Source organism: Protopterus annectens, chromosome 10.part0, assembly GCF_019279795.1.
Source record: "Protopterus annectens isolate FY-2018-M chromosome 10.part0, PAN1.0, whole genome shotgun sequence".
In the NCBI taxonomy this organism is placed as follows: Eukaryota; Metazoa; Chordata; order Ceratodontiformes; family Protopteridae; genus Protopterus; species Protopterus annectens.
In genome coordinates this window covers 1,723,637,192-1,723,662,737 of record NC_056744.1, presented here as the reverse complement: position 1 = coordinate 1,723,662,737, position 25,546 = coordinate 1,723,637,192, and the positions used below count along the sequence as shown (strand labels likewise).

Sequence of the window (25,546 nt, the reverse complement as noted above, 5' to 3'; positions counted from 1 at the left end):
TCTGTGGTCTCCCCCAGCTGCTGCATGTGCTTTGTGATGTACATGCCAAAGGGGACATTGTACTCAATAATTGGTATTATAAGGGAAAAAATACAGGGATGTTATGACCTCTTTGTCCCTGGATGAGATACTCTTACTTAAGAGGTGGGAGATTTAGAAAGCTTTCCGTACAACAAAAGCAACATGGTGGTCAAAAGTTACGTTGCTATCAACCTGGGTGCCCAAATCCCTCACTACTGATTGTGTACTTAGGACATTGCCACTAATGTGATAACGTGTGTGTGGATGTCACTCTCCCCAAAGGGGATAATGATGATGCATTTTTTGGCATTCAGCTTGGGGCCACATTTCTGGCACCAGTCATTTGTTTGTGGGAAACCCTTATGGAGGGCATCCACATCACTTGGGGACTTTATGACTGCTGGTCAGCCATAGCGCACTGGTTTCAGCTGCACCTCAGAGAAGTATATGCCGAATAACAGATGCCCCAAGACTGATCCCTGGGGTACTCTGCTCATTATGAGTCTACTGCTTGAGGTGGCTTCTCCTATTTTGATTAGGTGGGTTCTATCAGTGAGCCAGTTTGCTACCCATCTGGTAACATATGGATTGATGCCTAGTTGAGAGAGTTTATCTACTATGCCCAAGTGAGGAATAGTGTCGAAGGCTTTGGCCAGGTCAAGGTAGGCAGTGTACACAGTGTTCCCCTAATCCATGGCTTTGGTGACTATCTCAAAAAAGTCAACCAGATTCAACAGACATGACCACCCCTTGACAAAGCCAAATTGTGTAGGGTCAAGTGTATGGAGGTTGCCAATGTCCCTGTTAATGAAGTCCATGGTAATCCGTTCCATGGCCTTGCAGATCAGGCTAGTTAGGCTGATGAGTCTATAATTTCCTGGATCGGTGGATGCTAAGTGTACAGAATTTGTCAGCATGTAAATAAATATGGGGAAACACTGCATTACCACATCTAATTGGTTCTAAAAGATAACTAAACTCTCTGCCTTCCTAATACATAATAGTAACAAGTTCCAGAACCTCCCAGCCATATAATGGACAGTTTTCCTTTTTAGGCTTGAGTTACAGTCTGATAACATAACAGTGCATGGACTATCCTCATACAGACGTGCTGTAAAAAATCATCCCCCATATGGAATATTTGATTAATTTTTGTAGCATTTATAAACTAGGAGCATCTTCCCTCTAAATCGGCTGGTAGCCTATGAATAGAGACAGTTCAACAGAGTACATGTTCCTTATTCTCACCCTGTATACTCAGTCCTCTAAACATTTACTAATGTAGTTGTAAATTCACAGAGATTACATTGGTTTACAGAGTCAAAATCCTGGACCTACCCAAGTGCATATAACCCTTTATCAATCAGATTCAAGCAAAAGCCAATACGATTAGTCAAACAGTGTTGTTCCATTTATTTATTTATTTAAATTTGTTGACCGGGAGTGTCCGACTGGACGTAGGTCCATTTTCAGTGGAGGCCCAGGGAGAAAAGCTCCACAGTTAAAATAAACAGACAGTATTTACATTGGATTACATAGTGATTAACAATTTACATAGCAATTACTTACAACATATTTACAGATGAAGAACATAGTACATCAGTAGACAACTAGAATCTTTATCTGTGAAGTGCATACCAGACATTAACAAATGTTACAAGAAGAAGAAGTTTGTGCTGTATAAAAAGTACTGGCTTATGAGCATCTGTGCTTGCTATAATCAAGGTAGTTAGTGGAGTGGAAAGAAAGGTAGTGGTTGGACGGGGTGGATGATATTAGAGTGGGAGTTGCAAGAGCATAGCTAGCATGTTTTTAGTTGCACTTTTAGTAAAGTTTTGAAGTGGGTGCATGATGGTACGGAGGTAATTGTGGGTGGGAGTGAGTTCCATAATTTGGCTATGGCGCAAGAGAATAGTGCTTCACCAGCAGAGTTATTGGCTTTAGTGATCTGCAAGTGATTTTTGCTGCTGGATCTTAGTGGTCTGGTAGTGCGATAGGGTTGGAGTAGATTCTGGAGGGATGGGACATTTAGTGGATGGTTTACTAGTTTGTGGGCGAGTGAGAGTTGATACCACTGAAGGAGGTCAGGGAGTTCAAGCCAGCCTAGTTCAGCAAGTGAGAGACAGTGGTGACTACGGTAGGATGCCCCTGTGGCGAATTTGGCGATTTTGTTGTAGCAGGTCTCTAGCTTGTTTAGATCACATTGCCTTAGGTTGGTATATATTGGAGAGGCATAAAGTAGGGTGGAGATAAGGTGGGAATTTGCTATTGAAATCTTTGTTGCTTTGGTGAGAAAGTGCTTATTTCTGTATAACGCTCCTAGTTTTTTGTGGACTTTTTTTATAGTCATGGATATGTGAATGTCAAATTTTAGTTTATTGTCTATTTCCACTCCTAGCAATTTGGTGTGTTCAGTTGGGTATATAGTGGTGTTGTCTTTTGCTGTGATGTTAAAGTGAGAGTTGTTTTGAGTATGTTTGGTGGGTTGGAAGATGAGTAGTTTAGTTTTGTTTGGGTTGAGTATTAATCGGGCATCGGATAACCATGTTTCAACACAGGAAAAGGCTTCCTGTGTGACTTTTTGCAGTTTTGGTAGGGACTGGGCTGAGCAGATGATGGTCGAGTCATCTGCGTATTGTATGAGTGTGCCATGTCTGGTGGCAGAGGCTAGATTATTGGTGTAAACAGAGAAGAGTAGGGGTCCAAGGATGGAGCCTTGGGGAACCCCTATGGAGACAGGTAGTTGGGGAGATGTGTCATTCTGCCATACAATGGATTGTTGGCGGTCAGACAGGTAACTATGAAACCAGTTGGTGACCGATTGTGAGAAGGATAGGTTATTGAGGACAGAGATAAGTTGTTTGTGTGGGACCATGTCAAATGCTTTAGATAGGTCTAGGAAAGTAGCAGAGGAGAGATAGCCATTGTTTTTATGCTGAAGGATAGTGTTAGTAAAGGAGAGTAAGGCAGTGGTGGTGCTATGGTTTGGTCGGAAACCATGCTGAGTACTGGAAAGGAGGTTGTTAGTAAGGAGGTAGTCTGAGACCTAAGAGTGTATGCATCTCTCTAGTATTTTGGAGAGTGGAGAGAGAATAGCTATGGGGCAGTAATTGGTGAGTTCTGTGGAGGGTCCGCCTTTGTGGAGGGGAATTATATGTGATACTTTCCACAGTGTGGCAACATAACTTTCTGACAGAGATCGGTTAATCAAGATGGATACTGGATAAGCCAGAGCATCAGCTGCGATTTGTAGGTATTCACTTGGGAGGCTGTCTGCTGCTAATTTGGTGGGTTTAAGTTTAGTTAAGAGTTTATGTTGGAGGTAGGTACAGGAGAAAAAGAGAAGGCAGTGGGGAGATTACTAGTTGAAGGTGTGGGTTGGAGGGGAGGGGGGTTATGTTGTTTAGCTAGTGATAGTATGGTTTGGGTGAAGTGTGTGTTGAATGAGGTAGCAATATTTTCTGAGGAGTGAGGGATGTTAGGAGGGGTACTGACTTTACCTGGGTGGAGGATGAAGTTTATGGAGGACTAGAATTGTTTGGGGCTGTGTTGTGAGGAGTCTAGGGCAGACTGGTAGTATTGGGATTTGTCCTGTTTTATTAGCTTTTTGTCTCTATTGCGTAGTTCTAGGAATTTCTGTCTAGCTGAGGGGGTTTTGGTTTTGCGCAAGTGCTCCCAGGCTTTATCCCTGTTTTTCATTTCTGACTTAGTGGTTTTCTGTAGCCATGGGGAGGGTTGTGCTTTGGTTCTGGAGAATCTTATGGGGGCATGGTAATTAAGGATGTTCAGGAAGGTAGTATTAAAAAATTCAACTGCATCATCTAGACTGAGGTACTTTAGAGGATGCCAGTTACATTCTTTGAGGGATGAGATGAATGCAAGTGGGTTAAGTTTAGTTTTTTACGTATTTGATGGTAGATGACAGGTTTAGCTTGGTATAGGTATTTTTTGAGTAGGAATGTTGGGGAGTGATCACTGAGGCTATCTGATAAGCAGCCTGTTATATATGACTGGGGGCTCTTACTGACTAGTATCCAATCCAGGGTAGTGTGCTTGGTGGAGTTTTTATTTATCCTGGTTGGTGACTGGACTAGTTGAGTGAAGCCATGAAGCTGTACATGATGGGTTGGATTGTTGCCAGAACAGGATTGCCAGTCAATATTGAAATCACCTAAGATGATAGTTTCTTGGGGAGATGGTGGGTAGACCAGCTGAGGAGGTTTTCTAGGGGAGGGATGTTTTGGCCAGGTGGGAAGTAGCATCCAATTATGTTGATGGTTTTGTTCTGGTTAATTTTGAGGTTGGTATATATTATTTCTTCATTGCCTATTTGTGGAGCTGATGATTTTAAGATCTGGATGTTTAGATGCTGTTTAAATATTATAGCTACACCACCTCCTTTTTTGTTTAGCCGGTCTACTCTTAGTATGCCGTAACCTGTAGGGAGTATTTGCTCACTGGTAATGCAAGGTTTTAGCCAGGTTTCTGTCAGGATGACTATATCTGGGGAGTACAAGTCTATGGTGGCATGGAGTTCATGGACTTTGTTGGATATACTTCTAATATTTAGGCATAGTAGAAGGAAGTCACTTGGCTTTCTATTGGCATAATATGGGAGAAGTTGTGGTTTCTAGTCTGATTATGAAGACTGGGGTTGGAGATGGTAGGGCCAGGATTGGGGTGGATGTCTCCACTTAGGGCTAGTTTTGATAAGCATGAGATTATTAGTTTTCTCAGTTTTTGAATATGTTTGTTTATAAGGGAAACTTTATGATTGTGCTCTGTGGGTAATAGGTATGGTGTGAGGGTTACTATGTTAAGTTGTAGGGATGCTTTATGTTTGAGTAATATAGTTGGTAGAATATGTGGGGGTGCATAGGGATGGTTCTTGAGCTGATGGGAAGGGAGCTGAGTGTGGGTGAGACATGAGTGGTGGTGTGAGTAGTAGTACAGTGGTAGTGGTTGAGTGGGGGAATGATGGAGCTTTGGTAGGATGTAAGATATACAAGGAGAGTGCATGCAGTGAGCATAGGAAAGGTATGCTTGTACATGTTAGTTGAGGAGGTGTGATAGTAGTGGGAAGATGGAGGAGGTAGTGTTGGGTTAGTGCTGTGGTTGGCTATTAGAAAGACGGGAGGGGTTTGAGTGCAATAAAGGTGGGACCACCGGGGGCGGGAGGGAATAGGGGGCAGGGTGGGGAGTGAAGCGGGTAGAGACCCTGTTAGTTGCTCGTATGAGGGGCTGGAAACAATCACAAAGCAAAGACAAGTATGTGTTAAGAAACAATCACAATTGACCAAGGATATCATTGACCATAAATCCATGCTGGTCAACATCTAAATCTTGTTTTGCCTCCCTGAGCAATTTCTGTATTAGTATATTTTCAAAACATTAATCAATTATACTGGAAAGGCTTAGGGATGATAAGGGTAATTACTGCAACATGGTGGACAGTTATGTATAGGTGTCACAAATGATTCTATACATACAGGAGGTACAAACGCTGCTTGAACCCTTTAAAAATTACTTTACTCAAGAAAAGGACATTTAACCCATCAGGTCCTGTTGAGAAGTTATCCTTAATTGTTGTTGTTGCTTTCTGCCCATCTCTGTACAAAACTTGATATTCATTTTTCTGTAACGTGATCCTATCTTTGCCATGTGCTGAGATTTCAAGTCTCACAAAAAAAAAATATATACTGAATTCCTCACCCAATATGCTGTGGTCAGAAATCGTTATAATGTTAACCTTCACATCCTCGCACAGTATGCTGTGGTCAGAAATAGTTACAATGTTAACTCTCACATCTTCACACAGTATGCTGTGGTCAGAAATAGTTACAATGTTAACTCTCACTTTCACTACTGATGGTACTACTTCCATGAGCATTCAAGCACACCTGAGATGTTCTTTGTAATGTTTTCCTCTGGTCTGAGAAGCACAGTTTCATAAAGCAATATTACATGCAGAAGGAGAAAATCTATATACATATGGCATATTTTCACTTTTTCCTGTACTAGATAATAGCAATCTAATGATGAATTTCAGGTAGTCATCCAATAGAGGCTGTCCCATTCAAAAATCCACAAGTCTCAGCCATTCACTTCAACAGTTTATTAAAAAACACACAGCACAAAAGATATCGGATTAAGCGCTTTCATCTCTTATCCAGAGACTTCATCAGAATCAAATACCTTTATTCTGTTGTGGGAGTTTCCCCTACAATTTGAAATATTTCCCTAATCCTTCATTTCTAAATGGCAGAGGCATGAATTTTAATTGACGAGAAGGATAGGCCCTTGTGGAACATTTCTATTAAATACTGTAGAATATAAGGTAATCTGGGCACCGTTGTGCCCATCCCCTGAGGGTGGCTCCAGGAACAGTATCTTTTCCACTTTTCAGCATAGGATTTTCTAGCACTAGGCCTCCTTGTCTCCAAAATGACATCCAGTACCTGCTTACTGACAGATGCTAGGGGAGAGCTCAAGGAATTAGCCAGGCTGCAAGGTTCAGGTTTTGAAGCGGAGGGTGCAGAATCTGGCCCGCCTGCTGGGACAGCAGGGAAGGGGTCTGAGGCAGGTGCCATGGTTATAGCAGTGTCATACTGCGCAAGAGGGAGTACCAGTGCTGGCATGGCCAGTCTGGTGCAATCACTATTGTCCTTGGCTTGTTCTGTTTGATCTTTAGTAGAACCTTCGAGAGGAGAGGCAGAGGGGGAAAAGGCATAAACCGAGAGGCTTTCCCAGGTAAAGGACAGGGCATCCACTTTCCAAGCTTGACTGTGGGGAGTTCTTGTGCAGAATTTGTTCAATTGGTAGTTCTGAGGGAAGGCGAACAGGTCTACCTCTGGAGTCCACCATTTGTTCAAGAGGTTGAATATTTTAGGTTCTAGTTTCCATTCATGTGGGTCCATGAGATTTCTGCTTAAGTCGTCTGCCAGTAAATTTAGTTTGCCTGGCAGGAATTGTGCTTGTAGGTGTACTTGGTAGCTCAAGGCTGTGTCCCACAGAGCCATAGCTAGTCTGCAGAGAGGGTATGAGTGGGTTCCCCCTGCTTGTTTATGTACCACATAACTGTGGTGTTGTCTGTCTTTAACAATAGTTGTCCTGGAAAAATATGGTCTTTGAAGGCTGTCAGAGCATTCTGTACAGCTAACATTTCTTTTTGATCGATATGCAGGTGTATCTGTCTTGGGTTCCATTTGCCCTGAATGCACTGCCCTGCCATGTGAGTCCCCCATGCATAGTCTGATGCGTCTGTTAGGATTTGGGTGGCAGGGGGTAGAGAGAAAGGGAGTCACTTGTGATAGCAGGACTCTCCCACCAGAGGAACTCTGTCTTTATACAAGGAATGATAAAAATCATTGTTTCCAGGTCCTGAGAATGTTTACACCATAGGCATTTTAGATACCATTGGAGTTTCTTCATATGCAGTCTTGCATATGGAATTAGTAGAATGCAAGAGACCATGAACCCCAGAGCTTGCAGTATTTTCCTTGCAGATAGCTGGGGTTTTGTGGTTTGCTTTCCACAGGTAAGACAATTGTTAACTTTTACTGACATCAGTTAAGAGCAAGAAAAAGGATCCCCAATGTGGTAGCTTTCTTGAAGACTTCGGGTCTGAAACTCAAAAACGAAAATTTCAGGAGTCGGACGACTGGCACTTGCGAACTATGTCTGCTTTGGGCACCGCACGGCAAGAAAGGCTGATGTAATGGCATTGGCTGCATGTTTTATACCCCTGACGACCTGATGTTAAGGAAGAAGCGACAGCGTCTGACGCAGAAATCTGAAGATTCTGGTATTCAGGCCGGTTCAGGGCTACCTGCAGGCAGACAACCCAAATGTGATGACGGCAACAGTGAAACATGAAGAACATCTGCTAGATTAAAATCTCATTAAGCTCCATGGCTAACAAATGACACTACAATTTATTAAGACAAAGCCTGGTCACTCTGGCATACCAGTAACAAATCAATCTAACCTAGATCTTTGCAAACAACTTTGCAACTAAGCTAAGTCTCAACTAAAACTCAACAAACAGTCAAACCATACTCCCACACAGTAACATCACTACAACAATCCCATGAAATTTTGGTCAACTGTAAAAAAGCTCCTTCAACCCAGAAAGTCTTCTACCCCTACCCCCTCAACCTCCTCAGAGTCTGACAGCATTGCTATGCAATTCGACACTTTCTTTACAAACTCGGTTGAATCTATTACTAATTCTCAGTTCAATACTCCACCAAATATCCCAACGTCAGCCAGCTATACCAGCAACACAGTTTCCTTCAAACCGGTTCAAATTATCACCATAAAAAAATACTCTCCAAACTAAAACCCACAACCCTTGCTGCAAACAACCTATCTTCCTAAAAATAGCTACTCTATACCACATCACCACTACTGCCCACCTAAGCTTCACTGACACCATAAGCCATTACAGAAATAATGGACAATTTGTTTCTTCCATCGTCTTAGATCTTTCTAAAGCCTTTGATACAGTTTCCCCATCAGAAACTACTCAACGAACTAAACACTCTAAAACTTAGTCCCTCTGCTCTAGTGTGGTTTCATAGTTACTTGTCTGGTTAACAGCAACCTGTCAAATGGCAACAAGAACTCTCTTCCCTCCTGCCTGTCACCTTGGGGTGTACCCCAAAGCTCTATTATAGGTCCACTACTTTTCATTATTTTCACCAAATGACTCCACTCCAATTCCTTCGGCCTCCATTGTCCAATTTGCAGAGGATTCAACTCTTATACGTGTTGCACCTTCCCTAAATCTACTTGCATCCACAACTCAAAAGTCTTTCTTATCAGTCAAATCATGGCTATCAGAATCACAACTGATTCTGAACCCTTCCAAGGCCAAACTGATGCTCTTTCACCTCAGTAAATCACACAATCCTCCTACTTCATTCCAAATACAGTCATCCACCATCATTTCTGACATATCCCACTCAAAACTACTAGGTGTGCCAATTGAAAACCTGAAATTCGACTTACACCTAGCACAGTCCACCAAGAAAACTCCTACTAAACTTGGCTCACTGGATACATTCAAGCATTTCTTTACAATTAATACTAGACAATATGTAGCCAGAACTCTCCTTCTCTCCACCTTACTTTATGCCTCTTCTGTCTTCATGAACTAAATACAACTGATCTAGCTAAGCCTGCAATCTGTTGTAATAAAGTTCGCAAAATTTGCTAACCTTCCACACAGATCTCATCACTGCTCGGCCTTACATCACCTCCGCTGACTTGAACTTCCCCATCACTTTACTTACAATTAACTTATCATTGCTCACAGACTAGTCCATCAATCTGAAAATACCCCTGCCCTTCAGTTAATGCTTCAACCCTACACTAACAATTGTTCTCTCTGATCTTCCAACAAATTCTTATTACAAGTCTCTAAATACAATAAAGTTGGAGACTCTCTCTCTACTCTAAATATGTCTCCAAAATATGGAATATTGTTCCATGGACCATTATATCAAATCCCAACTTAACGCACTTCAAAAAGCTCCTTAGCGCACTTCAAAAAGCTCCTAAAAGGCTCCATGTGCAACAACTCATTCTGCTCATGTTCTTCTCCTGGATAATCCCTTCGCACTTTCTCTACTCTTACTTTTAATCTCAACATACATATCTAACCTGCACTGATTACTTATCCTCATATTTTTCCCTATATATCTCTCTACTTATCCTTGTCATTTCTCCCTAACTTTATACCTTCTAGTTCCTTATAACCCGATTTGCCTGGTCTATTACACTAAATCGCCTCCAATTTTCTCCTCCCTCACTCCTATCTCCTTCTCTCCTCAGCTCACTTCTTCTTTACCGACTCTTCCCCTCCTCTCCCCTCAGTACTCTCTACTTATCTGCTGTCTCTATAATGCATTCTTTTGTAATACTTCTAACTTTGACAAACTTGCCTCTCCTCTTGCTTTTTTCTCTCTTATAATTTAGTTCACTAGATTAAAACATGTGCAAATTGTATTCCTATACTATTTTTGGGGCTTTGTTTTACATCACTGTTTGAATCTCTGCAACTCTATGTACAGCTACGGGGTCTATATTAGTTTGCCAAAAGCTTATTATGGCGAACACCTATTCATCGATCCCTAATCAGCGAAAATCACTTCAGCAATTCGCTGAATTTACTAAGGGCAAGGAAATAACTTGCCACAGTACAACACACCAACATCTAGGTGAATAAAACCCACCCAAGTGGCTTACCTCACAGACACAGAATACGGGGGGGGGGATTGGTTGGGCTTAAAATGGCTCAAAAAAGTGACTACCTAGTACTTGCCTATGAACCTATATCACATGGTTTAGACAACACAAATTAGTGTTTTCCTTTCTCCATTTAGTTACCATGACATTGTTCTGAGATACTGGCATTTTAGATGGTTTGTGAAAGCACACAGAGCTTACTGAATAATGTTGATCTTTCCATCAGTCTGAACTGGTATTTAAAGGAAAATTAGAAGTTATGTACTCACCATAACGTTCCATCTGAGTAGGTGTATTCATTTGTCTGCAACCTGTGGGTTATGGATCCGATATCGGATCCGAACTGGCATGGTTTTCCAGCTATGGATCCAAGCTCTCAGCTCCTCCCCTCACCCATAATGCCCTGCTCTACCCTCATGACCTCAGATCGAGTTTGCCAAAGCAACAACACCCTAAAAAGGGTAACATGGAATATGCAGGAAACTGAAAGGCCAGGGGGATAGGAGGGCGGGATGGTTGCAGACAAATGAATACACCTACTCAGATGGAACGTTATGGTGAGTACATAACTTCTAAATCTGAAGTAGGATATTCATTGTCTGCAACCTGTGGGACAGAGTCCCCAGCTACCTGAATCTTGGGCGCCATCATGGAAGGATATTCGAGCACCGGAGCCAAAGGATGCTCTACCCTAGATGCAAGATCCAACTTATAGTGGGAAATAAGCGTATGAGATGAAGCCCACGTGGCTGCTGCACAAATATCATCTAGAGGAATCCTAGCCTTGAAGGCTGCCGAGGTAGATACTGACCGGGTTGAATGGGCATGAACACCCTCCGGTGCGGGCCTTCCTGAAGCTTGATAAGCCAATAAGATGCACTGTGAAATCCAGCGGGACAGAGAAACTTTAGAGATTGGCTTGCCCAAATTGAATTTTGCAAAGGAAATAAACAGCTGGTCGGATTGCCTATGACCAGCCGTCCTGTTCAGATAAAATCTAAGTTGCCTGTGAACATCTAGTGAATGTAGCTTATATTCACCTTTGTTTTCATATTTAGGGAAGAAAACAGGGAGGTTAATGGACTGATTGATGTTTGCTTCAGAAGCGACTTTAGGAAGAAAGGATGGGTTGGTCCTGAGGTAGACACGGTCCGGATGAAATACCAAGTAAGGAGGTTTAGCTGATAATGCTTGAAGTTCAGAAACTCTCTTGGCCGATGTAATGGCTACCAAAAGGCTGTCTTGTAGGACAAGAATTTGAGATCCACCGTAGCCGCTGGCTCGAAGGAGGGGCGGTCAAGGCCTGTAGGACCAGAGAGAGGTCCCAAGGAGGAACTGCTTGTTTTATAGGGGCCTGAGAAGAAAGTACCTTTAAGAAAAATTTTACACAATTTGGCTGACATAAGAGGATTAGAGTCATGGCCAATGTGATAGTGAGAAATAGCCGCCAGTTGTACTTTGACTGTGGAACTGCTGGCACCATCGTTAAAGAGAGTGGTTAGAAAGTCAAGCACTAAAGGAAGAGGAACCGTGAAGGGATTCAGGCCTTGCCGCTCCGCCCACAAAGAAACGTTTCCACTTGCTTCGGTAAACCTTTCTAGTGGATGGTTTATGAGCTGCCACCAAAATTGCCTTAACCGGTGATGAAATAACGGGAGTCCTAATCAAGAGTGGAACTGGAGCAGCCAAGCGGTCAGCTTCAGGTTGTCCAGATTCGGAGGAGGAATGCAGGATGGATGGGATATCAGATCCGGGATGGGATCTAGAATCCAAGGAGGATTCACCGAGTGAGACCTTAGGAAGGGGAACCAGATCTGTCGAGGCCAGAGCAGACAATGAGAATCATTCTGCAACCCACCCGAGAGGCTTTCTGAAGAACTTGGAGCATCAGAGGCAAGGGTGGATAGGCATACAGAAGACCGGGTGGCCAAGCATGCACCAGAGCGTCTCTTGGGGTACCTCCGGGAGGAGGTATTAGAGCGAAAAGACTGTCGCACTTGGTGTTTGAGGGAGAAGCAACAAGATCGCATGAAGCGGTTCCCCACCGTGCGAATATGCGTTCCGCTACTTGACAATTGAGAGACCACTCCTAAGGGGTCAGAATGGTGCGACTGAGCTTGTCCGCTAGGATGTTGGACCGACCGGAATGTGCGTTGCTATTAGAAAGCGATTGGTGGAGATTGCCCATTCCCAAACTCTCATGGCTTCTCGACAAAGAGGGTAAGACCTTGTTCCCCCTTGCTTGTTGATGTACCAGACAACAGACATGTTGTCCGATTGAATGCAATTGTTCCCAAGGGAAGAAAGTCCTGAAGTGCTAGCAACGCTAAGAGCACTGCTCTCATCTCTAGAACATTGATATGCAGTAAGGTCTCTGAATCGTTCCACGTGCCTTGGGCGGTCCGGCCCGCAAAGTGCCCCCCCCACCCGAGGCGGGAGGCGTCCGTGGTCACCGTGGCGAGAGGGGGAGAAGCACAAAATGGGCGGCCTTTGTGGAGATCCGGGGAGTGGAGCCACCACAAGAGGGACCGCTTGCAAGCCTTGCTGATCGCTATGGGATGATGCATGGGGAGAACAAGGTATGACCACTGTACTAAGAGCGTCCACTGTAGAATGCGCATATTGAGCCTGGCAAGAGGAAGAAGTGCTATAGCCGATGCCATGGACCCTAGAGCCCTCAGGACCAACTCCGCTGGAACAGAACTTGAATGGAGAATGGCCCGCACCTGGAGCTGCAGATTTAGAACTCTGTCCGCAGTGAGGAAGGCTCGTAAACTCCTTGTGTCTAGCCTGGCCCCTATAAAATCTAAGAGCTGTGTGGGCCAGGTTGGATTTCTTTGTATTTATTGTGATGCCCAGAAAGGGAGCAAGATGGAGAAAGGAGTCTCGCCAATAGAAGTAGATGCCTTGTTGGGGCGGTGAAGCCAGTCGTCCAGGTAGGGAAAGACCTGCACCCCTGAAGCCTCAGGTGGGCCGCTACCACTGCTAATACTTTGGTGAACACCCTGGGGGCAGTGGTGAGACCAAAGGAAGGACCGGAACTGGTAGTGACTGGCTCCCAGCCGAGCGGAGAAACCTCCTGGGCGCCTGTCCATCAGGATGTGGTAGTACAGCGTCCTTGAGGTCTATCGAGCACATCCAGTGATTTTCTCCCAGAAGGGGAGAATAGATTGCAGAGTGACCATTGAATTTTTCTTTGGGGACTGCCAGATTCAAGAGAGAGAGGTCTAGGATTGGTCTTAGTTCCCCGTCTTTTTGGCACTAAAAGAATCTGGAGTAGAACCCTGATCCGATCTGGTCTGGGGAGCGGGCTGGATGGCTCTTTTCTTTAGCAGATGGCCAATTTCTGCCAAAGCGGCCTCCCGTTGACCGGGTGGGGCGTCTGGGAGGGACTTCAACTTTGGAAGGTAAAGGAAAGGAATGCGATATCCTCTGGATATGATTTGGAGAACCCAGCGGTCCGATGTTATGGACTCCCATGCCGCTAGGTGCCCAGCGTCTCCCGACTGCCTCCAGAGTAGAGCAGTCGGGCAACCCTCAGGGTTGCTCTTGCGGGCCGTTCAGAGAAAGGTTCCCTGGACCCGAAGTTTCTGGGAGCCCCTCTGCCTCTAGGGCGGCGTCCTCCCTGTCCTCCTCTGCCACGGAAGGACTGGTTGTCCGGAGCAGGCTGGGACTGCTGCGACTTCGGAACCACATCTTCTTCTGACCCTTTTGGTTCCTAGAATAGGGCCTCTGGGGTGCAGAGAAGCGGATTCGACGGCAGACAGCGTCTTCCCGTCCTTTTAAGCTCTGGGTCAGCGTCTCGCGAGCGGTCTTGCCAAACAGAGCAGAACCATCAAAGGGGTGTTCGCAAGCGGCGCTTTGAAGGGCTCAGAAAAATCGCAGTGACGGAGCCAGGCCTGGCGTCTAGTGACCAGTCCTGTCCCGCAGCTCTAGCGGCGCCTTCCGTTGCATGGGAGAGTAGCCGCATAAGTATTAGTAACTGACCTAAGAGTGGCCATACGGGTGGAGTGCAGAACTCTGTCCTCCTCCGAAATGGACTCGAGGGATGCAGCGTATTCTTTAATAAGATCTCGCTGCATCCTAATGACATGTGCCAAATAGTTCAGCGCCCTTACGAGAAGGTCGCGAACTAAACATCCGCTTCCCCAAGCGGTCCATCATCGAGACTCCTTGCTCGGTGGGTGGACTGAGGACTCTCCTGAGCCAGTTCCCTCTTTGTGGCGCCGCCCGTCAACATGGCATCTACGGAGGCCCCTTACTCCAATGGGCCCGGTCGGATGGCGGACTAAGGATCCTATCCGGTCTCTTGGGAATTGGCTCCACGGTGTCCGGTTCCTTCCACGCCCTGGTGGTAATAAGGTCCACCAGGGGTCGGCAGGGGACACCCAAGAGGTAAACGGGCCCGCTTCAAATGCCTCCAAGAACACGGACTCGTCCGAGGAAGACTTGGGGCAGACCACCCTTATACGGAGCATTTCCATGATGTCTCCAAATGAGACATCCTCGGGGTGACCGTGGGGAGCCTTCCCTTCCTCCAAGTCCGTGTCTTCTGTGAGAGACTCGGGAGTCAATGTGCCTCCTTTTGCGTATGCTTGCGAGGACATCCTCTGGGGGCTGTCAGAGGAGTCCTCGCAAGCAGCAATTTGCTCCATAGGAGCAACTTGGGGCACAGAAGCGGGCTGTCCCAGGGGCGGATGGTGGAAGCCTGGCCCAGTGCAGAGGGAGCGGGGCGGAGCGGAACAAGTGCCGGGGTCCGGAGACCCTCAACAGAGCCCTCTCCACTACATCAAAAGCCGAAGGAGCCGACCTCGACCAAAGGATCCGACAATCGGCTCCCCTCGGATCGAAGAGTGGACCGGGGCGGCGCCAGCGCTTCGGATCCGAAGGGACAGTGCGCTCCGACACAGGCGGCGCCGAAGGAGCACTGATCCCCGGATCCGAGGCTCGGATCCAGGCTCCGGAGGTCGGATCCGGCGCACTCGAGGGCAGGGTCGGATCCGGTACCAAGTACTATCGGCGCCGACCCACCCCGGCTCGAAGCTGCTCGGCTCCAGCTGCTCCGAACCCGGATAGCGGGTCGGAGAAGGAGCAATAGGCTTAAAAGGGTGTTGAGCTCCCCAGAGGAAGGCAAACACTCCCATCTGCATCTGGGCCTGGATGAACCTTCTCATCATCCGGTCCAGATCAGCATCAGAAAGGCTATATGTAGATCTCGGCGAGGCTACCGAGGTAGGCCTGGAGTGCCTCCTCAATAGCCTCGGCGGAGATCGGGTCTCCTCCTCCTCAGGACCCGGTGAAAAGCACACAGGGGACGGGCGAGAAGGAGGAGACCGAGCCGACACGGCCGGGAGAAGCCAGCTTGGCTGGCGGGGCCGAAACAGAGGTCTCGGCCCGCCGCTTGTGGTGCTTCTCCCTCCGGTCCTTTTTCTAGCATCCCTCTCCTCTCCAGAAGCGGGAGGTTGAGTCCCAGGAGCAGGAGGGTGCCACAGGGGAACAACCGTAGCCACAGTTGTTCCCGAAGGAGCGGAGGCGGAGCCGAGTCTGGCGGTAAAAGACCCGCCAAGACAAGCTTGGACCTCCGCTCCCTCAGTGCCCTGGGGTTGAACCCTGCACAAATGGAGCAACCAGATGTGAGGTGTTCAACCCGAGACACTAACACCGCGTGTGGCCATCAGCCGGTGAGAGCTTATGCCCACACTCGCCGCATTTTGAAAAAATAGATTTGGGCTGATCAGCCATTCAAATCTATAAAGCTACTAAAAGTAACTTAAACAAATACAGACACACAGGCCCAACACACACACTCGCAACAGCGAGGGAGGAAAAAAATTACTTAAATTAACTCTAAATAAAACTATCAAAGAGGGAAACCTAAACTTTCACACAGAAATACACAAAAAACTTTAAATTTTCTGATTTAACAGGTAAGAAATAACCACTTAGCTGAGAGCTATGAATACAAATCCAGTCACCAGCGCGGCAAACGAGATCTGAGGTCATGAGGGTAGAGCAGGGCATTATGGGTGAGGGGAGGAGCTGAGAGCTTGGATCCATAGCTGGAAAACCATGCCGGTTCGGATCCGATATCGGATCCATAACCCACAGGTTGCAGACAAATGAATATCCTACTTCAGATCTCCACCTTCTCCTACATTTTAACTCAACTCTTGGGTTGATTTCTTTCTCCCTACAACTTGGTTTCAGTAATGTGTAGGTACCAGAAACCTGCTTGCACTTTATACAACGTTTATTTGCTTGCCTTGGAGTCAAAGTAAAGGAAAGACCACCCACTTTTTTAAACTTAACTTCTCCCAAAATTTGCAGAGCAATTTGTCTATGCCTGCATGACATACCACAGACATGGAAAAATCTGCAGTGTACCCTGTCAGGTACTGCTAAAAATCTTATACGGGTAATTAGTCCTACCAATGTCAGGAGCTCAGAAGTGTGAAACTGCTTTCCATCATCTTTCTGCAGACAGGAAGAGAACTTGACACACTGATTCACAGTTGCTTCCAATGTAGCCATGCCTTTTTAATAGCAAAAGGGAGGAAATAGATCAGTCAATGGTTCAAAGGCTTTTGTTACCTCTCTTGAAAAATTAAGCATCACAGTCTTGAAATGCTATGCTTTACACTTTAAATGTTTGTTGCTTATACTACTTTCCATTTTAAAGGAGAACCACATCCACAGACTCAAAAAACATGTTTATTTCATCATAGTTTAAGGTTTCCTACATTTTAACACCATTCTGGAACTATTTACAGTTTTTTAAATATTTGTATACATAATTTCTGAGTCTGACGCATGGAGTCTGGCATCTTGAAGCAATTCTAATTGTTTAGTCTGCCTCCAGGTATCCCAAAATGCATTGCTGTCTGCCTCCAGGTATTCCACAATGCAATGCTGTCTATAAACATTACATCACGCAGGCCTCTTTCTTCCTAAAGCTCCTGTCACTGCATTGATTTTACATGTATACAATGCTGTCATTCAGCAAGTTTTATGTAACATTTTGTGTGGTTCAATGACTACTTATAGGTTCATAGGTAGGTACTAGGCTATCGGCCCAAGGGTCTAAGTAAGCCTAGCCAACAAAGTTCCCCAGCTTACGCCAACCCACGAAATTTAATTTCCTGTACCTCTGTGGAGCAGAGCCATAGAAGTGATCCCCGGGGTGTATTTCCTATTTCTCATCCACTCATCAAGATTTCTCTTGAAGAGTGTTAATGAGGAAATTTGCTTGACATAGGTAGCTTGTTCCAGAGTATGGGAAGTCTCTGGGACAGGAATCTATCCCTCCAGCATGCCCTGTTTATTGTGGTGACAAGGTTTAGGTCCCTAGAGCGTGTAGCTCGGAGGGATTGGGATTTCTTTAGGTGTAGCATGTCCAACAGCTCTTGGTTTGACATAGCTTTATATGTTAGGCAGAGATCACCTCAGAGTAGGCGATATGCTACAGAATAAAACTGGAGTTTTTTGAGACTATCAGTGTAGGGCATCTGTTTCAGGCCAGTAATTCTCTTTTGTGAGGTACTTCTGTGGCTTTTCCAGCTGCTGCAGATGTCTTGTGAGGTACATTCCAAAAGGGGCGTTGTACTCTATAATGAGTCTAATGAGTGTCGAGTAGAGGGGAACAATCTTTTTTCCTGGATGAGAACCCTTTCGTGATGAAGTATGCCATGTAGAAGGATTTCCTGACTACTGTGGCACTGTGATTATCAAAGGAGAGACTACTGTCCACCTGGATTCCCAAGGTCTCTTTATCACACATTCTTTGTTAAAAAGACTGCTGCCTATGTGGTAGTTCATGGGTACAGAGTTTTTACCAAAGGAGATAGCAATGCACTTTTTGGCATTGCGCTTGAGGCCATGGCTCTGACACCAGGCATCTGTCTCAGTGAGGTCCTTCTGTAGGATGTCCACATCATTTGGGGACTCTACTATAGCTCCTAGTTTGCAGTCATCTGCGCACTTTGCTAGCCAGAGACCTTCTGTGCTTGGTGTTTACTTCTCTGAAGTACAGGCTAACAGGAGAGGTCCCAAGACTGAACCCTGTGGTACTCCACTTGTCACTGGTTTGAAGTCAGATTTGGAGTCTGCGACTTTTACAGTGTGGGTTCTGTCAGTGAGGCAGTTGGCAACCCATCTTGTGACATAGGGATTTATACCTAGTTTAGTGAGTTTAGCTATAATTCCAGAATAGGGGATGGTGTTGAAAGCTTTGGCGAGGTCAAGATAGGCTGTGTAAACCACCTTACCCTAGCCTACGGTTTTGGTGACTGCCTCAAAAGAAGTCGACCAGGCTCAGGAGGCAAGATCTGTCTTTCACAAACCAAAACTGGGTGGGATCCAGAGTTTGGAGGTTACCAATGTCTTTGTTTATGAATTCCATGATAATACAATCCATGGCCTTGGAGACCAGGCTAGTCAGGCTAATAGGGCGATAGTTCCCAAGATCAGTGGTCCCCCCCCCCAATTGTTGCTGTGCGCCATTCAGTGGGCACAAAGCCTGACGTGAGGCTATGATTGAACATGGCGCTTAGGTGGGCAGCCAGTTCATTCTGAAGCTCATATAAAACGCAGCCTGGAATGTTGCCCAGTCCCATGGATGCTGCATTTTTGGCTTTAGAGAGTGCTGCTTTTACCTGTGAAGTTGTGATTACAGGGACTCTGCATTCTTCCTGTATAGATATGGGCCCTTTAGGGGGGGGGGGGGTAAAGTTAGCACTGAACCTATCTGCCAGGATGTTGGCAATATCAGTTGGTTCTGTAATTTTTGTGCCATTGTGCTGTAACTCAGAGCAGATCTGGGTGTTGCCATTGAGATTCTTGACATAGCTATAGAATGATTTGTGGTTGTCCTTAGAATCTGTGGCAATCTTGTTTTCATAGCTAGCTTTGGAGGATCGTATAAGGGATCTCAGCTTCTTGCGGAGGCCGACCAGGAAGCTCCTCCACTCATGGGATTTTACTCTCTTTTGCAACAATTTCTTCCTTCTGTTGTATAATTTGTTTATGGCAGGGGACCACCAGATTGGCTTTCTTTTTTTTGGAGGATAGCGTCTTGGTTCTGTTTGGGACAGCACGATCCATGCACTCGTGTAAGTGCTTATAGAGTGCATTTGTGTAGGATTCAGCAGTCGTAACTGTATTGTCCATCTGCATGGGTGTCATGAAGTTCACCACTTCTGTCTTAAGAAGCACGAAGTTGGCTTTGGAGAAATTTTTTACCATGGTTTCCTTAATGGGGGGGTGGGGGCTGGATGTGGATATCTAGGGTGATTAGCTTATGGTCGGGTCTGACCAACGAGGAGTTGACTTCAGGTGTGGAACACCGGTCACTCATGTTGGTAATGACTAGGTCTAGGATATTGTTGCCCCTGGTGGGGGTGTGGATAATTTGATCCAGGGCATTGAAATGTATGAATTCCAGAAAGCATTGAGTGAAGGAGCTGGTACATGAGTAGTTTTCCCAGTTAATGTTGGGGTAGTTGAAATCGCCCAATATTATGGTATTTGGTTGAACCCTAATATTTTCCAGTATATCAAGAAAAAAGGAGTGGGAATCCTGGGGCATGGTGGGAGATCTGTAGCAAGCTACAATTTGGATTGCAGTTTTGCCCAGAGTTAGTTGCACTTGATAACATCAGCTGCATTAGGCTGAGCAACTAGCCTGGAGGTGTGGATATCCTTAATGAATATGGACACACCTCCACCTTTAGTGCTCCGGTCCAGGTTAGATGGCCGAAAAGTGTGGTACGAGTTATAGCCTGGTAATGCAGGGGTGCTCTCTGGAGCCTTGAACCAGGTCTCAGTCACTGCACAGACATCAATGTTCTCCATTTTAAGAAGTGCCTCAAGTGAGAGCAGTTTGAGATTTAGACTTCTAGCATTGAGTAGCATTACCCTCAGTTTTTACTTGCCTGTTCCTGTTATGGTGGACAATTTGTCATTTGAACCTTGCCTAAAATGGCACTATAGGGGCGGCAAGATCCTTTGCCAGTATCCGGAATCCCAGGGTGATGGGTGCAGGCCATCTCTGGCAAAGCATCGTGGTCTGTCGACCATGTCGTCCCAGGCAGACAGCTACTGGATCCCCTTAGAATGACACCAGAAGCTTAGCCAATTGCTGAAGTCAATCATTTTGTCCTTGTACTGTGGTATCATTCTGGGCGATGGCAGAATGCTACTCAGGGCTAGGGTCATACCTGCCTGGGCTACAAGATTGGAGAGCTCCTCCATGTCTCTTTTCATGTAGTCCAGAGAAGTACGTCTCAGGTCATTCACACCAACATGGACAATGACAGTAGTATTTGTACTTGTTGTGGAGTGACCTGAGTGCGAGGGTTATGTGGTGGATCCTGGAACCCAACAGGCACCTGACAGTGACCTTCTCCTTGTTTAGCCTGGTGAGTGGGACATCAGTGTGCCTGACTACAGAGTCACCTATGACTAGTGTGTTGGGTACGTTGTTTTGCCTTATGGGTTGTGGTTGAGTGCCACACTGAGTCTGTGGGCTATGTGTCATTTGGCTTGTGTTGGTGGTGGGAGGTTGCTTGTGTTTCTTCTTTGGAGGTCTCCGTTGTTTGAGCAGATTATTATTGAGAGCCTATGCGAATATTTTTGTGTTTCTATGTGTGGATTTTGGTGGTGTAGGTTTAGTGGGACTATGTGATGAGTGTGGTGTGGTGCAAGTGTTTACCTTCTCCTCTTGACAGTCAAGTTCAGTCTTGGTTGGAGAGAGCTTTACCACCAGTTTGGCTAGACAAGTGCATCTCTCACAGGTTGTAGTTTTGGGTGGTAGGAGGAGAGGGTTGTCTGTGTACATGAGGCAATTGCTACACTGCCCCAAGATGCCCAGATTTATCAGACAGACAGGAGAGAATACTGGGAGCTGACCCTTGAACATGCCTGAATAAAAAAAATATTTTCCTCTAGACAAGTAAGAAAAGTGAGTACAAGAGCTGTTTTTCTCTAAGCAAGTGAGGACAGTAAGTTAAAACACAAACAGTACAAATGCCACAGAACAGACTTTCAAAGTGCTTTTTACTGCTGCTTCTTTTTAGAATGGCTAAACTGCATTTATTTGTGAAGTCTGAATTGTACTACTTTGACTCCTCTCCCATCCCCCTTCACACCTAACTTCCCTAGTTGTCAAAGTGCTAAGCATAATTTGAGCTGTTACCTGCTGTGATGGACAGCTCAGAGAAGGAGACTTGACTCATGTACTGTTGTCTTGTTCTAGACTTTACCTTCTGTATGGGCATGGGAAAGACCAGGGAGCTGTGACATCACAGCAGAAGTGGGTTTTTACGACAGCCATGGTGATGGCAGTTTGGGGAGGGAATTGTCCAGAAAACTACCTGCATTAATTGGCCTTGATGACATCAATGAATTGGAGACAGCAGCAAGCTTTAACAGGGTGAAAGTGAAACAACCACAATACAGTAAGGTACTGCTCTAGTGGAGAGAAGCAGTCTATTTAAAATATTTTAAATGCTATACTGTTTATTCACAGTAGGAACAGTAAATAGGGAGAAAAAGGACATAGACTTTCAGCATTTAATAACAGAATCTTGTTGTTGTCCTTTAAGATACCTTAAATGGAGTATCAAAGATGTTGGTGACATTTAGAGAAACATCAGAAAATATTTTTTCTTTTAATTCTTGTAAAGTAGCAACTCATTTATCATAGTCAAAATGTTCAGTACCGCACAAGCGACCCATTTTTTATTCAAACCAACAGAAGTGATTTATTTATTAAAACAAACTTTAAATACGCAGCATATACAATTTTACAAATCAATAAGCGCTTTAATTTCTTATTCTAAATTATAAGAAACTTCATCAGATAAATATCAGCCTTGATTCATTCATCTCTTTATAAAGTAACATAAAAAGGGATGTCATTATAGAACAGTTACACCCTCCCAAAAAGAACCAATCAACTTCATCTAAACCATGTCCTAGCTCCCACCAATTAAGCATGTTCAGTAGTTATTCACTACATACTCGTATAATCAATTAAACTTAGAAGATACCTTTCTGTGTACTCAAATAAAACTTTAAAGTCAATTGTGTAATCATATTGCACCTACCTTCTCAGGGCTTTCAATTTAAAAATACTTGTTAGATATGTTTTTGTTTAAACATGGACAATTCCACACATTCAAGCAAATCTGCCAGGCAAGTTCAGACATTTCTAATAACAACGGCCAAGCCCACCCCTTCACTTACTTCTAGAGCTGCCAAAATTACGAACTTATATGTATGCCCTTCAAATTCACTATAGCGTTTAGCGAGAGCATTCGTTTTTTTTTCAAGTCTAATGTCCCTCAAATGCTCCCAAATTCTATTTTTTAATCTCTGCTCTTCCAACATAATAACATTCAGTCTTATTACAGTAATAATAAATGGGCTGAAGCTCAGGAGTTAGAGGAAGTTTTCTTGTAATAGCAAAGAGTTGTCTAAGCTACCATTATGAGTGTTATTATGTTAGATTTTTATCTGATGAAGTTTCTTTTAATTTGTAATAAGAAACTAAAGTGCTTACCATTGATTTATAAAATGTTATATGCTACATATTTTATTTTTTTTTAACATTAAATAAATCGTTCATGTTGGGTTGAGAAAAATGGTCAGTTTCTGTGGACTGGACATAGTGTAACGTTTTGAGTTTGGTTTGGTGTTTTGGAGTTTTACATAGTCATTTATCAAAGAGGCTCGGGAGGGGACTGTCACTTCATCTTGGACTATAAAAAAATACTTTGAATAAAGGCCTGCAATTTACCTACTGTTTTTCTGGTTGCAACTGTAAACCAAGCTCTAAGACCAGGGTTGCCAAATTTCTGAATGGACAAGTAAGGACTTCATGGTAAGTGAAGACCAAAAATGTTCACTGTTTCTTATTGAACAAAAGTGGCTCCACTTTGTGATTTTTGATTGGCTTGTACAAGCCAATAAAAATCACAAAGCAAATCCTCTTCTGTTCAATGTGGAACAGCCCACTGTTTAAACAGGATTTTAAGAGGCAGTGCAGAACTCACGACTGGGCTGTTGATCTCAAGACAGTCCCGCTCAAACAGGGACAACTGCCAACCCTGTCTGTGACCCACTAAAGAAGGGCCATTAAAGAAGTAAAGCAGTCATGTTAGACCATATATAGGATGACACTGACTGACACTAATCCCATTATCTCCCAGTGGCATGGGAATACACCACTACTTCCCTATGTTTAGCATGACTTGAAATGTGATTATGGGAAAAAGAAAGGTGTAAAGAAAAACAAAATCACATTGATATGCCAAGCCCTAATATCAGCCTTCTTGTTTTACAATAGTTCAGAAAACAAAGACAGACTGAAAATCTCTGTAAGGTGGAGTTTTTCTTTAATGTTACTGCTGATGAATACAGTAATTTCTGCCAGTATATTAGCCAACTTTCCTTTCTTGGTACATTTCAGTTTTCTTCAATGCAAAAGGGTTAAAAAAAAAAGGGTTTATGGGGTTCCTATTATGTGATCGAACTTCAACAAGTTTGAAACCTATATGGTCGAAATCATATAGTCAAATTTGCTGACGTTCCAACACAAAAAAAAAAGAAAGATGCAACAGTAAACTAACTCTTGCAAGCAGGGGGGCAAGCCCCACATGCATACCCAAGTGCCCCCCACCCCCGCTCTTTAAATATACCAACTCTGAGACTACACTATAATGCGGAAAGGGAATATTTCCCTTTACTGCACTGTAGTGCGATCTTGGAGTTGGTATATTTAAAGAGCGGGGGGGTGTAGGGGGGCTTGTCCCCTGCTTGCAACAGTTAGTTTACTGTTGCACCTTTTTTTTTTTTTTTTGCCGTGTTCAAAGTTTTGAAAGCCTACTCAGAGGCGATCTGTGGCTGACGTATAAAGTCATGTCCATCCCAGAATTAAATGGACATGCTCCACCTCAAGAAATCCAAATCCCTTAGAGCTACACACTCCAGGGACTTAAACCTCAGCACAGAAATAATAGGACATGCTGGAGGAACATATTCATATCCCATGCTGGAGGGACAGATTCATATCCCGGAGGCTCCCCTCACTCTGGAACAAAATCCCAATCCATGTTAGGCAGAGCCCCTCACTGACCCTCTTCAAGAGAAATCTTGACAAGTGGATGGGAGATCGTAGGTTTACCCCTGGGATCTCTTCTGTGTCCCTACTAGACAGAGGCACTGTAAACTAACCTTAAAAGGGCTATCTTCTGTGACCTACTATACAGAGGCACAGTCAACTAATCTAAAAGGGTGGCGAAAGCCAAACACACTCTGGCTAGGCTTATAGATGCCCTAGGGCAGATAGCCTAGTATCAACCTATGAACCTATAAAATAGACACGTTCGATATTGTCGTGTTCGAAGTTTCAAAACTTTGATCACGTAATACGAACCCGGTTTATTAACCATTTAAACTACTGCTTTGAAGAAATTCCAGGCACTTGTCTTACACACTTGCAAGAAATGAAAGTTGTAAGAATTGTTGATTTATAGGAGACTGAATCTTGTCACTTCAAGGTGCTAGTAAGACAAATTTATCTGCTTGTAGGTCTGATACCATGCTTAATGTTGTAGTCATAGGATGTCTTTATACATTTCACTGGATAAAAGTGAAAGTTATTACGAGTTTGAAGTGTTGCAGGATAACTCATTCCAGTGCAGTAGCTAAGCCAGTTTGCACCTGGGGCAGCCCTAAAAACCCAATATGTTATAAGTTATTCTTAATTGCTTTGAAATTATTTGCTTCAATGCAAAGGAATTAAAAAAAAAAAAAAAAAAAAAAAAAACTTTTCTAAAAATAAGAACCAAAAATAGTTCTTTAAATGCTGGCAAACAGCTTGTATACAGTCCTTGATAATGAACTATTAAACACTTTCATTTAAGCAGCTGCGACATCACCCACAGGTTACTAACTGAATCCCTGCACTACAGTTAAGTCCAAGCAAGAGATAGTCACCAGTGGCAATTGCACCCCCCCCCCCGCCCCACAGCAAACAGTCTGTGTCTGGGGAAGTCACCCTAATTATAGTCCCAACTCATTCTTGGTCATCATATTCAAGTCTTTGCCAAACCAACACTTTTCGGTATTATATATCTCAGCCTAGTGGACAAGCTAAAATCTCCAGCACCCTCTCTGTCCAACCAGTGATTCATGTCCCTGCCCAAGTAGCTGACACACACACACACACACACACACACACACACACACACACACACACACACACACACACACA

The 25,546-nt window shown here is 44.4% G+C and overlaps 1 protein-coding gene across 1 annotated transcript in view; it reads right to left on the bottom strand.

Moving 5' to 3' along the window:
- LOC122813960 (zinc finger protein 665-like) overlaps positions 1-25,546 on the bottom strand; it is a 281,546-nt gene that overhangs the window by 209,408 nt on the left and 46,592 nt on the right. The gene's annotated exons all lie outside the window — the stretch shown is intronic.